We start from the raw sequence: 13,563 nt of genomic DNA on the forward strand, positions 1-13,563 counted from the left end.
TCTACTTGGTGGCAGGGAGATGCATGTCTTTCAATCAACAACACCATCACTTCGTGTTTTGGGGGAGAAGTGGGAGGAACCGTAATATTTAAAGCACTTTATGGCCTTAAAACACGAAATCAACCAAATAAAGGAAAAAAACTCCACAAAACTTCCACAAAAATACAAAACAACCAACCAGGAATACTTCACGAATCTTTGCCCTATTACCTTAACTTTCTTCCTTTTGGGAAAATCAAGATTTCTGTCATCCTTTCTCAATACAAATAGGTATTATCTCAATGGGACCATATGTGGGCCTTCTGCATATAATTACTGAAGTTTACTGTTATAGTTTGGGTATTTTTTTAAATAAGAAAAAAAAATTATTTATATCTTCAACTGAAAAAAAAGCCACATTAAAATACATCCAGAAAAACTTATTTGTCATGCCTTCCCTGAAATGTTGGAAATTAAATAGTACGCTCTTCACTGTAAAATGAATTAACCAGAGATAATAAAGACCCTCTGGTTGCACTTCAATATTCTTTTCATTAGGCAAAAGGGAGAGAAAGGGAAATAGCAAAGCACCTTTCAGCAAGATTGCAGCAGAACGTCTGCCAGAGAAATGAACTCCAGCAGCAATTGTCTTCAAGATGGTGAGATCCCAGCTGTTCACCCATTTGGATCAAACTGATGAGCACATAGAAAATCGTGCAACAGAGCTGCCAAACATTTCTCACTGCTCCAAGCAGAGCCAACAGAGCTGCTACAACCATAAGGTGATGCTCAAAATGAGCTCTTTCTCAATGTGCTTCCCTCTCCTCGGTGTGTGTGTGAGGGAGTGTGTATTTCAGCACTGAGAGACTTTGGGACATGCTGAAACAGAGATAAAGAAAAACTAATTAAGCTCTCTGTGTGCTTGCAAGCACTGCTAGTCATTGTAAACAGCAAAAATATCTTTCTCACCAGCCACATTTCAAAAAATCCCAGAGGGCTACTGCTGTCACCCAGGTAGAAGAAAGGAAGGGAGATTGGAAGTGTGACCAGCTGCATTCCCTATTTGCAGTGGAGAGATGGGATGCAAGGAGTAAGGAGATGAAGGGAAACATTGCATTTGATTTCACAGAAGAAGGACTTTTAGAACAAACTGTTTAATAAGAACAGCTTACTTAGTGCTGTAGCCACAAGTGATGCTAATAGACATAATTTTCTATAACCTTCATGTGATCTTCTCTAATTTTCTGCCCTTTAGTGTTACTTTAAACAGTTATTTAAACATCTCGTAATTTCTGGATTTCTGATTGTATGCATTTCCCTCAATCGGGAGAAGCTATAATTTCACTTGACTGTAGGCATCATCTTTTCATTATTTCCTAACCTTTGAGCTCTTGCCTTTATGCAGATTTCAGAGGCCATCTGTGCAGCTGGTTAGAGTGGTAATGAGTGAAGAAAATCACCTCCAGACCATAGCTGAAACTCATCATTTAACTCAGACAAGGCCTTATGTCATTTGTCCTTTCCTTATTTCCTTTGCTTCAAATTTTTTTGTGCTTCTACTTTTCTAGCACTGGAAGAGTTTAGGAGAACGAGTTTTCAGGTTTTTTATTTTAAATTGTGCTTGAATGATAGGTGTGTTCTGCTTATGTGCCGGAGAAAACTGACAATTATTTCACACTGCTTATGAGGGAGACAAAACAAATCACTTAGACCTTTGCCAGAGAAAGGCAGAGAATGCAGGCCCTTTTAAAGGAATTTTGGATGCTGTAAAAATGTACATGAAGCTGTATCTATCTTACAGCATTGCATGTAAAAGAGATACAGACATGTATATGTTGGTGCATGGGGGTACCAAAAAGCCCCATGGAAAATTCTCTGTGAAATTATGTTTGGCAATAGAAGAGAAGATAGGGGTGTCAGGACAGCTAGCCAACTTTGGCTTGGAGATTGCTTCAGCAACAGTTTACTACCAGTGGAAGTTAGTGATTTCCTTTAAACAACTTGTTTTAGGTTTTTTTATCTCTATTTTTTTTAATTCTCTATTTCATTAATATTTATTATCATATTATGTTATTACAATTATTAAGCTGTCCTTATCTCAACCCATAAATTTACTTAATTTAATCCTTCCTATCCTATCCTGTTCCTATTCTATCCTTTCTATCCTATCCTCCCACCAGGGATGAGAGAGCAAATGACTGTGTGAGTTTTAGTTACCAATTGGGGTTAAACTACAACATCAGTAAAAAACAGCTACAACAATTTGTAGAAATTAAATTAAACAATTTGTACAATTCATTTGTCAATTAAACAAAGAATGGATGGAAGGACAGAAGCATTTGATATGTGAGATGACAACCTTCTCCAGTTGCAAAATGAGTAGCTGCTATTGAAGGGAAAGTAATGACAAACGAGATTATTTGAGGAAAAAAGATCCTGCTCTGAAAAACTTACAGACTTAAAAAAAAGATTTATTTTACTGAATACTAGAGCATTGGTTTCTAAAAATCTTACTGAGAGGCTGTTGAGATGTAGGAGTGGAGAATGCGTGAGAACAGGTTAGAGCAAATCCTACTTCCATTACTGGAACTGCCACTGCTGGCAGTGAGGTTGGGGGGCCCCATTCTCAGCAACTGAAACAAACTGCCCTTGAGGATTCAGAGTTTTATTTTTTCCTCTTGTTTGTTTTAATCTAAACAGTGCCATCTCTTGATTCTATGTTACAAGGAAAGAAAAATAGGCGTTGTCTCACCATACTTTTCAGAATCAATGCAAATTTTACACATATTGTGAAAATTAAAGAGAGGAACTTTTTCCTCTAATTTCAGAGTAAATAAAAAAGATAAGCATTCTTTTCCAATATGAGTATTGGTATGGAAGAACAATGTAGAAACAAAAGAGAAAACAGGGAAATGTGCAGTTAAGATGACACAATTCAAAGAATATGTAATATACATTAAAAAGCTTACTATGAAAACTTTCTAGCCTAACATACAGAATGAAATTTATCACACCTGAAAAACTGGTTAATTGAAACATTTGATAGTTATGGCTGCTACATTCATTCTTTCAATATTTAATCATTTCCCCTCTAGTCATCCAATTTCTTTTCCACAAAATAAATATTTTCAAAGTTTCTCTTAAGGAGGTTTCTTATCATTTTCCATTGTCATAATATTTTTCCCTTTTGGTATACTATATATCTTAGGCTACAATACAATTCATTCTTTTCTATAATCGAGTGCCTCACCATCTGATTTAATTCACCTGAAAGGAAACAGTCTTTGCACTAAGATCATAATCCTATTTGATTTCTATGATGCATTTCAGCTGTTTTTTTATTTGCATGGCAAGGAAATCTCTTTTTATAGTCAAGGAGATTTCCTCTCTCTTCTTCTCATATAGCGGCTGCTATCCAGTAATTTATATGCATAAATAAATGGATATTTTGCAAAGCAACATCCTGCATGAGTTACATGAGAAATGCTGTCACCACAATATGATGGAGAACAACATGAGAGCTGAACCTCTTTTTATCATTGTTCTGAGGAGAAATCATGTGTTTATTCTGTTTCCTATGCCCCAGTAAGAAAACAGATTATTTAATTTACTAATATTTCTACTCACCTGATTGTGTAATGTACATATTATTTAGAAAGATAAATTATATTATCCCAGACAATTTTGCTATTTAGCTTGCTGTATTTTGTCTTTCCCTTCCAATTTTTAGTACCAATAGCATACTAAACTCAGCTGTCCTCAAAGCACAAAAATATTAAAGAACAAGAGGTGAATTTCATTTTACGTCCATAAACCAGCAAAATATAAGGGAACAGTGGCAATACTCCTTGTAGCAGACTCAGATCAAATTTCCTTGCAGAGTGGGTTGACCCTGTATTTCAATTTTTCATCACTACTGTACAATTTTGAGAAATATAGCTCCTCAGACTCCACAGAAGTGCTCTACTACGGAGGACATTCTGAGAATCACCAGCCCAGATTACTGCAAATGACAAAAATCCATACAACATGAGTATTCTATTTCCTTAGAAGTCTCTGCTTTCTCTTAATTCTTTTAATCTCCTAAACCTCCTTATTTTACACCTATACTGCAGCATATTCTTACTTTCAATGCTAGTTATCCATTTCCAAATAGATCTGAGTAAAGTATGCCAGAAATTTTCACACATATAAAACTTCTTATGTATGGCAGAACTATAATCAAGACTTTCAGTTTTCTAATTCCTTGTGCTTTTTAATGTAGAGCAAATCTGATGGCCTCACCATCGTGTTGGTATGCAGGACAACAGCATAAGGAGTGATAGACAGAGGAAAATGGAGCATGATCGTTTAAATAATAAAAAAGCATTCGTAATGTGGTGTCACCAAATTGAAATAAGAAAGAAAATTAAGTAAAAGAGCCTAATCAAAATCATGTCAATAAATTTGGAAACATCAGAGTAGAATTTTTTCCAGTCCCCTAGGTCCTACAAGGAAAAGAGAAAGAAAAGAAAGAAAGAAAAGAAATTCCAGATTCTGGAAGTGTTCAACTCTCGTTATGCATCTCACAGCCCTGGTCAAGCACACAATCAAACTGCAGTCCTATTGGTCACATAGTGAAAATTTCTCCTGACTCCTAAAATGTTTCCTCTCCTTTGAAATTGTCATAATGGTAAGAGGAAGCAGAAGGAAGTAGGGTCTTGTTTCCATGCCTTTGTGCCCCACTCCCCCTCAAAAAACTCAAACCAAATCAAGAAAAACCAACACCTCCCCCCCAAAAAAACATGAAAAAAAAAATTAACAGTCACAGAGTCAGGAAATACACCTTCCCTAATCCCATCATCTAGAGATACAGTGATGGAATAATTTCAGCAAATGAATGGGGCAGTTTTGCTGCTAATTAAGGCAACTCAAGGTCCATGTTCATATCTCTATAGAAGTGCTGACATTAAATAACCAATCCTGAATCTCTACCCTTCTTATTTTTCTATTTGGATTTGTGTTTGTTTCATTTGAAAGTCTAAAGGGACTATTGTCTTCTTAAGTTTTGCAAATTTGATAGAAAAAAAATCGCAAAATAATCTTCAATATAGAAAAAGAGTAAAATATCAATTATGGCTTCATCCTGCTTCTCTTGCAATTACTATTTCTCAAGGTCTGTATTCCTGAAGACAGTTAGGTTGTACTAGTTGCGCGGTGAGATAGACTGGGATATTAGCAGATGACTTGAAAACAGTTGTTTGGATTTCAAAGTTATAAAATTACATTTTTTTTTTTTGTTATTTTAGTTCTCCCACTTCCATTATATTCCTTTTCTACCTTTTTTATTTTTTTTTCAGACAGGAATAAAATGTCAATCTGTTTCAAAATATTTTAGTCAGCAACCAAATCCAAATCTAATTTTAAACCAAGACTATACAGACCTTAATTACGCTGATTATCTCAAAGTTAAAAGCAGTATTTCCTCATCTTCAAACCTATTGTCCTAATGTTACAATAACAGAAACTGCAAAAGACGAAAACTGTGGTAGTTAAGAATGCAGGAAATGGTTTGGGTTTTTTTAACATAAAAAATCACAACAAGAAGTGGTCTGAAAAATAAAAATGTGGAAGATGAAAGTACAAGAGCAGATAATCACACAACAAAAGGCACAGATAACATTAGTGATGATATTTGCTTACAGGGAATATATTTCACAGAGACCAAAATAGCTAAAAGTATCTACATTGGTGTCACACCTCCTTTAATCTTATTCCAAAAGGGTTTTGGGGAAAAAAAAAAAAAGGGAAAAAGAAGGACATCTTAAAGAAGAGAATTCTTGAACTCTCTGTTGAGGTCAGGTTTTGTCCTTTGGTAAGAAATGTTATATTCTGAACTGTCAGTCTGGGTGGGAATAGATAAAACAGAGTACTCAGAGCAGATTAGTAGTTTAGTGTGACAATTGTTAAAGTATTCATTCCCTTCTTCTTTGCATTTTGATAGATTAAAACTTAAAAATAAATTAGAAATTAAAAATAACCAAAAACAAAAAAATACGAGAAACTAGATATCTTTATGGCAATAAAATTTGGTAATACCAGGAGTTTAGGATATATTTTTATATATATAAAATTTATTTCTTCCTCTTGATCAGCACTGATAAAAAATAACAGAGATTCATAGCTTTTGTTGGAAGACACATAATTTTCAGTGACATTTAGAAATACATGGCTTCATGCTTTCAAAAAATACATTAGACCTTTCAAGAAGTAATTTTACTACAAAATTTTACTCTCATACTCTTTGTATAGCAGTACAGCCATTAATAATGCTTTGTTGTTTGCATATTATATGATTTACACTCAACCCTAATGGCTTAGAATCTTCTTTTTGGGTTTGTTTTTTTTTTTTTTTTTTTTTTGTTGCTTTTTTTTTCCCTTTTCTAGTATGAACAAATTAGCTATTAGCTCTGTTTTCATGGCACAATTAGTTGCAAATCCTTCATTTTCATTCTGCTGAAAAGTGAAGGACAAATCAGTGACAACAGAATCACAGGGTAGCACTTGGGTAGTCAGCTAAGATTGTTGTCTGGGAGCAGTTTATCATGTAAATGGTGTCCTCTTTGTTTTATGGAAATCTGAAAACAGCTTTCTGCATGATTGAAGCCTTTGTCAATGAAAACCCCTTCAAAAATGTGACAAATGTTTCTTATCCCTGGGAGATGCTCAAAGGACTTAAGTGATAAAAACTATATATACACTTACTATTTTTATCAAGGTCATACACATCTATAGCATTCTGAGGATTTAGCAGACCTGCCAGAAATATAAGATTTTCCCTTTATTGCTTCAATTCCATTTTAGGGGGAAATCAATCCCATATCAGAAGAATCAAAAAAGATTGCTTGTTTCACCCATGCTGTGTATAAATATTAATTACTATAACAATAAATAAACAAAGCATAGAATCAAGTGGCTTCTCAGAGAAATATGAAGCATGTTACAGATGATATCCAAGCCTTTTTGGAACGCAAAGTGTATGTTTCTTAATTGTCATATGCCTCTTTCTCTCTGTCAAAAGCTCCTTCAGGATCTTATTATCTCACGGATCTCCTCAATCCCACTCTGCCAGTCCACAGACATTTTCCACTGCATGTCATGGCTACATTTCAGCTCTCACAGGTGAATTAAAATATATATTCCACTGTGAATAAATGACACAACTGTGGGACTTTACATCTCTTATAACACAGATTTATGAGGTTTTTAAAATGAAATTTTAAAAGTTGCACAAAGTCTCCTGAAACACACTTAGATGATTGCCCGTTTAAAGAAATGTTGTTAAACCATCTGGGATAAAAAACAAGATACCCATAAGGTGAACATGAGTGCAACATGAAAACCAGTTTCCAAGAACAGTAGCATCCAGCACAAACCTAAACTCAGCAAATGAGGCTCTGAAATTAAGAGCAATTTCCCACCTTCTGCAATACTGAAGACGTAAAACATTGATTTTTAACACAAGTGATAGTGTTCTAAAACACGAGTGAATTCTGCCAGCAAATGAAATATGGCTTTAAGTCTCCCATTCACATTGTCTTTGCTTGAGCAATCAAAAGTTTCATAAAAAAAACTACTTGTTATTTTGTGTGTGTATGCTCGACCTATGCAAAAGTATTTTACAACTGATGAAGGAGAATAAATTTCAAAATAAGTCTGAACTCATCCTTGTTTTACTCATTTTTTTTTTCCTACCTCTTTTATTTTCTAAGAAGATTCTGGATAAGGGATTTTTGCTTTGTTTTAGAATGTATACTACGTGTACATACACAGAGAGAGATGGGACAACAATCATATATTATTTCAATTTTAATAGATGAAACTTTATATTCTTCATGGCATAATGGGCAAAGAAGTCAGGTTGCTTATATCTGTTCCTTTCATTGTTTAGTTCCTAGGTAAAACAAGTTTAAACAATATAATTTTTCTTCAAATATAATTTTTCTTCAAAACCTTTTTTTGGGGAAGTGGGATGTAGCAGCAATAGTCACAGAGGGTTTTTTTTCAGGAAAATCCACACCAAAATTGTTAGAACAGCAAGGAAAATATCCATTAGTTATTCCTTTATCTGAGAAACAAGGGCCAAGGACGACAGAGAGGAGCTTTTTATAGGGACATGTAGTGACAGGACAAGAAGGAATGGATTCAAAGAGAGTAGGTTTACATTAGATATTATGAATAAATTATTTCCTGTGAGGTTGGTGAGGCGCTGGAACAGGTGGCCAAGAGAAGTTTCAGCTTTCTCATCCCTGGAAATGTTCAAGGCCAGGTTGGATGGGGCTTTGCACATGATATGAGCCAGAACAGCAAGGGAACCCAGCTACACCGAGAAGTTATTCCTGATTGGATTTATTCTTTCCTTTGCTTCCAATTCTGTCCCCCAACCTATGAGGAAGCACAAAAGAGGTAGCAGATTTCAATCATGTGAAATCACTGAAGTTAATTTCAAATATCACTATCTTAAACATTTAATCATTCTCCTTAAAATAATTTTCTAACCTTAAGCCATTTCTTATTTGGTTCTGGAACACACAACTTTTTTACAGATTCATCTTGGCTGCCTTTTTTTTGTACATTATCTCAGTGTTAGGCTTCATTTTAAAATTCATTTTTTCCTTAGCTTCCAACATATTCAAGTTTGATAAAACCTAATGAGCTCAAAGGCAGACAGATTAACGTGCACATTTTTGACATAAGCAATCTTCTTTAATAGAAGGCACTTTTATTATCAACTTTGCATTCACTTTCTGTGCAAGAAAAGAAAGTAATTTTAATTTCAACAGACATGGAATTTAATGGTACTCTCTAAAGCTTTACCAAATCTCCATCAGCCTGATAAATTTGGTCAAAAGGTTCATAGCAATGAAGTCCCAGCAGAGTGAGAAAATTTTCCTGGACTACACACTAGTCAAAAAGAATATTTTTGTATTTTCTTTAACCTTTCAGCAGAGATTTGGTTTCTACCCTCAGGTCTGTATAACTAAAGAGACTGGGTGATGGGTTATGAGTTAACAGGGACAGGGTTTCTAGCTCAAATTGAAAATAATGTTGGAGAAGGCTGCTCAGGTAATTGAGTGTTTATGCCTGCAGCTGTATTCTGTTCAGCCTTCATCAAACTGATAGCAGTTCCAGATAAACCCTCTTAGTAAACCATTTTCATAATTTGAGCACATCTGTGAAAAGAAGAGACTGGCAACCAATTGAAATATTTCTCATTAACCTGAATGCTCTTTTTCTGGTAAAATTTTGAGGAGTAAGAGAAGGGAAAATATTTCAGAGTAATTCAGTTATAAAATATTTCCAAATAATGCCAAAGAACAGACTTATGTCATCAAGTGGCTGTTGAGAAAATCTTACCACAATTTGTTTTTAATTTCAATAGTTAATTAAACCTTTAAGGATCAAATATAACTGGGTTTGATCAAAAATATAAACTACACTTTTTTATTATTATTATTCCATCTAAATTAATCCCAAACATTGCTTATGTAATGGAAGCTCCAGGGGAAACTGAAGATATATAGATAGAGATACTTGTAGCTGAAACATTTCTGTATTGAGCACTACAGCCACACTGCTTGTTTGAAATACTCTGTTGTTCTTTACATGAGCAGATAAACTCAGACACTGCCTGAAGCAAGTTTTAAGTGAACATTAAACACTTCCACACTTTTAAGCAGTAAAAACAAAGCTTGGAAAGCCTGATTTATTAAAAGAAAAAGACAAATGGGTGCTGCTGCAGCTTCCTGTTTACAAATTTAAAGTGAACTACTACTAATAAAAGCATCTCAGGGACATGTAGCCTGTTTAAAATGCTATTTTTCTTTTCCAAAAAAAAAAAAAACCTGCCAAACCACCCCCAAACCTTAACACATCCCACTTTTACTAAGAGGAAAAATAACATTAAAAAAACCCATATCTTTTCCCCCGAAAATTTTTGCTGCAAGTGGGATGGTTGAGGCAGGAAGATAAAGCTTATGAAGTAGAAAGAAAACACCATTACACTATTCCATAATACCCCAAAGGTTCCACTTGACAAATTTGGGTTGAAACCACACAAAAGGAGAATGAATTCCGATCATTCCACCTGGAAGCTGATAACTTTGCATGGCATATATACTGGAGAAAAATAAACAAATTCCTGCTCGTAAAGTTTCCTGTATTTTAAGTGCACTAGAAACCTTTTTAATACTTCATTTCAAAAGCAAGGGATCATAAAGTGATGTTTCTTTGAGCACAAAAGAAGATATAATCAGCTTGGTTACTTAGTTTTTAAAATCAGGATTAAAAAATGTTACAATCTTGTCTATCCACTATTAAAATGTTCCTGGTTAGATTTCACCCCACAATTCCTTCATCACACACTTAGAATTCTGTTTTCTTTACTATGAAGCACCTCTATCTTTAGTGTGTAGATCTCAGAAAAGACATTAATTGCAATCTGATCATTGGGTTACCTTCAAAGCACAAAGCAGTAGGAATGTTGGGGTGACTGGTTTTCCACAGCATAAAATTGCCATTTTTAGTCATGGACAGTATGTTGCGGTACACATCCAACTTCCAGGAAATATAATGTTTATGGTTCAGTGATTCTTTTTTTTTTTAATTAATCTTAGAGAAAGTTTAAATTGCACTCTCAAAAACCAAAATTGCATATGCAGGATATTTCCGTCTTACTCGTGATGTCTGCAAAATTTTTAACAGCACAGGGTAAATTTTAAGGACATAAAATTTGGAGCTAAAGAAAAGTATCAGGAGTACATAGTGATATCAGTATCATATTTAGATACAAATTCATATTTTTACTTTTTTTTTCCTCATATTTCTAAAATAATGCCAAGATCTGGACCCCAAAGTGGCTGAAATGTTATAGACTGGTTGACAGTACAACGACTGTGGAGCCCACTGAAATTACAGAAAAGACTCAAAATAAAATTAATATAATGAGTGTGAAATTGGTGTAAATCATATTAGAAAATAGTAAAATTGGGCAAAAATTGGACTCCAGACATTCTAAGTCACAGTCCAGTGCCCTATTCACGGAACCTGATGAAATTTATAACAATTTATCTTTCTTAATATCAAACAATTTTTCTGTGGCTTAAAACACACAGAAATATGCAGAAGTGAAGACCATTAAAATGCTCTGAACCCATTAGAATTAAAATATTAGGCTTCAGTCTTAGTTCTCTGGCAATTAATGCTCTGCAGCTTTAGAATTTCATCACAGTGTATTAATCAAGCCATAAAAATACAAATTATCTCTTTAATATATAAAAACGCTTTCTAAAATTATTTTAATAGAAATAAATTTCCTGTCTGTGGTGTTTTAATTGCATATCTTAAATTGCATTAATCTGTCTCATTCAGCCTTCACGCTTCTGTTTATTTCCATTTAATTCTTAAATAAAGGTCCTGCACACATAGAAATGGCAGACAAGGAATAAGAGTACTCTTCATACAGCATGAATTGTTCTACTAGGACAATGCTTTATATTTATTGTGATGCTTTATATTTATGTGATAGGACTACATATTTATCATTATAAAGGTCACAGCTTTTCTAAAGCAATCTTTATCCCTCATCCTGATAGACTGACCATTTTAAGACTGTAACTGTAGATAGCATTGGAGTTTCCAAATGATGCTAATACTGAGAAAATAAAGTGATATGTGAGCAAAGCACAGGCAGGTCTGAGAGGCAGTAGCAGGGTAAAAGGTAGCCCAGGAAAAATCCAAACAGGCTGTGGAGACAGCAGAAGGTAATCAGAAAAGGTAAGAATATTGGAAGAGGTGCAAAAGGTAGAGACATGACAGCCAACATTAGCACAACATTTCCACACAGAGATGCTGGCTAGTGCAGAATTTTGAGCTACAGATGGAATTTCTACCAATGAGGGCACTAATCACAGTCAGCATGGAGAAAATATACTTATCCAGATCCTGGGGAAAACGTTCATCACCCAACTTACCCACCCAACATCCTGCCTGATCCCCACTTCAGCAATCGCAATAAAACTAGGACTAGTACCATTCAACTTCTAAATCCCAGAAGTACTCCAAGGCTCTCCTCTCACCACTGGCTTCCTCCCATCCACCATCATAAAACTCCTCCCAATCCCACTACTCTACATAACCTCACCTTTTAGGTATAGGCTCCCAATATCTTTGTGATTAGTTGGGAATAATCATCAGTTAATGACTGTCACAGGTAAGATGGCTGAGTGTGTAAGAGGCTGTAGTCCTTTCTACAGAGGTTCAATTCCTCTTCTTATCAGCTCTGTAGTGAAGTTCATGGTGAGTTGCAAGCTCATTGATGTGCATCGGTTATGTACCAGAGCCTTAGGCAGAGGCCTGTTGGTAAGGGCATATAGCTGTTAACTATAGTATCATGGGATCAAAGCCCATCTGTCTAGTAAATGGGAAGGTCCTAGCTTAATTAAAACTCCTGAGTTGCATTTAGGGGATGCAGGGTAATGGCCTGCGGACTTTAGCAGAAACTAAGAGGGTTTAACTCTCGTTTAAGGCTTTGAAGAAGTTTGGTTTAGGTAATCCTAAATTTCTTAGACAATGATAAGGATTATAGGGGAGATAGGGAGGAGGATGATGGACATGGTGGTTCAGATAGCAATTGTAATGCTGGTTGGTTTGCTAGTACGTCAATGTTTTATGTGGTTTGTGGGGGGAGTGTAATTATTGTGCAGTATGTGAGACGAAGGTTGAAAAATGGGCTTAGCAGGGAGAGGAGGGAGATAAGTGTGGCTGCTGGGGCTATGTCTTGCTTAGCTAGTTCTTGAATGACAAGTCATTTGGGCAGGAATCCTGTCAGAGGAGGGAGTCCTGTAAGGGAGAGCAGGGTTAGGAGTAGCATTGTGTTTAAGGTTTAAGGATGGAATTTTGGTTCATAGTTATTAGGGTAGATAGCTTTAAGACTTTAATTGTGTTTAGGGTGAGGAAAATGGTTGCAGTTATTACAGCGTACAGGTAGAAGTTGAGGAGGGTGAGTTTAGGGTTGTAGATGATAATGATTGCTATTCAGCCTAGGTGGGAGATGCAAGAAAAGGCTAGAATTTTTCAGATTTGTGTTTGGTTGAGACCCATTCATCCTCCCAGGGCTGCTGGGAGGATAGCTAGGATAGTTAAGAGCATAAGGTTTAGTGAGAGTGAGGTTCAGAACGGTCAGAAAAGAGCTGCAATGACCTCTCTGTCATGGACTTACCCTTACCTGTATATTTTCATTCAAATAGCATTAATATTAAGTATCACTAAGGTATTTCAAATGGTAACAACTTAGAAACATCATCAAAATATCTGTAAAATACGAGGTATTAAAGTATTAGCCTCTTAAGTACATGGCACACATACAATGAAGGAGAGAAAGAATTAAGCTGAGCAAGCATTAATTTACTGAAATAAAAATGCACTTCAGTAAAACCTCCCCTCAGCTAAATCATAAGTGCATATCTAAAAGATTTACCCTAAGACAGAAGATAATAACCAACAGCAAGCACTGCTAACATATCTTATAGAAGATAAAAATACCCT

General features: G+C 35.2%; 1 pseudogene; it reads right to left on the minus strand.

Annotated features, from left to right (window-relative positions):
* Positions 1–12,581: 12,581 nt before the first annotated feature.
* LOC131556875 (NADH-ubiquinone oxidoreductase chain 2-like) lies at positions 12,582–13,182 on the minus strand (annotated as a pseudogene).
* Between the last annotated feature and the right edge of the window lie 381 nt (positions 13,183–13,563).

This window comes from Ammospiza caudacuta, chromosome 4 (genome assembly GCF_027887145.1).
Source record: "Ammospiza caudacuta isolate bAmmCau1 chromosome 4, bAmmCau1.pri, whole genome shotgun sequence".
Classification (NCBI taxonomy): Eukaryota; Metazoa; Chordata; class Aves; order Passeriformes; family Passerellidae; genus Ammospiza; species Ammospiza caudacuta.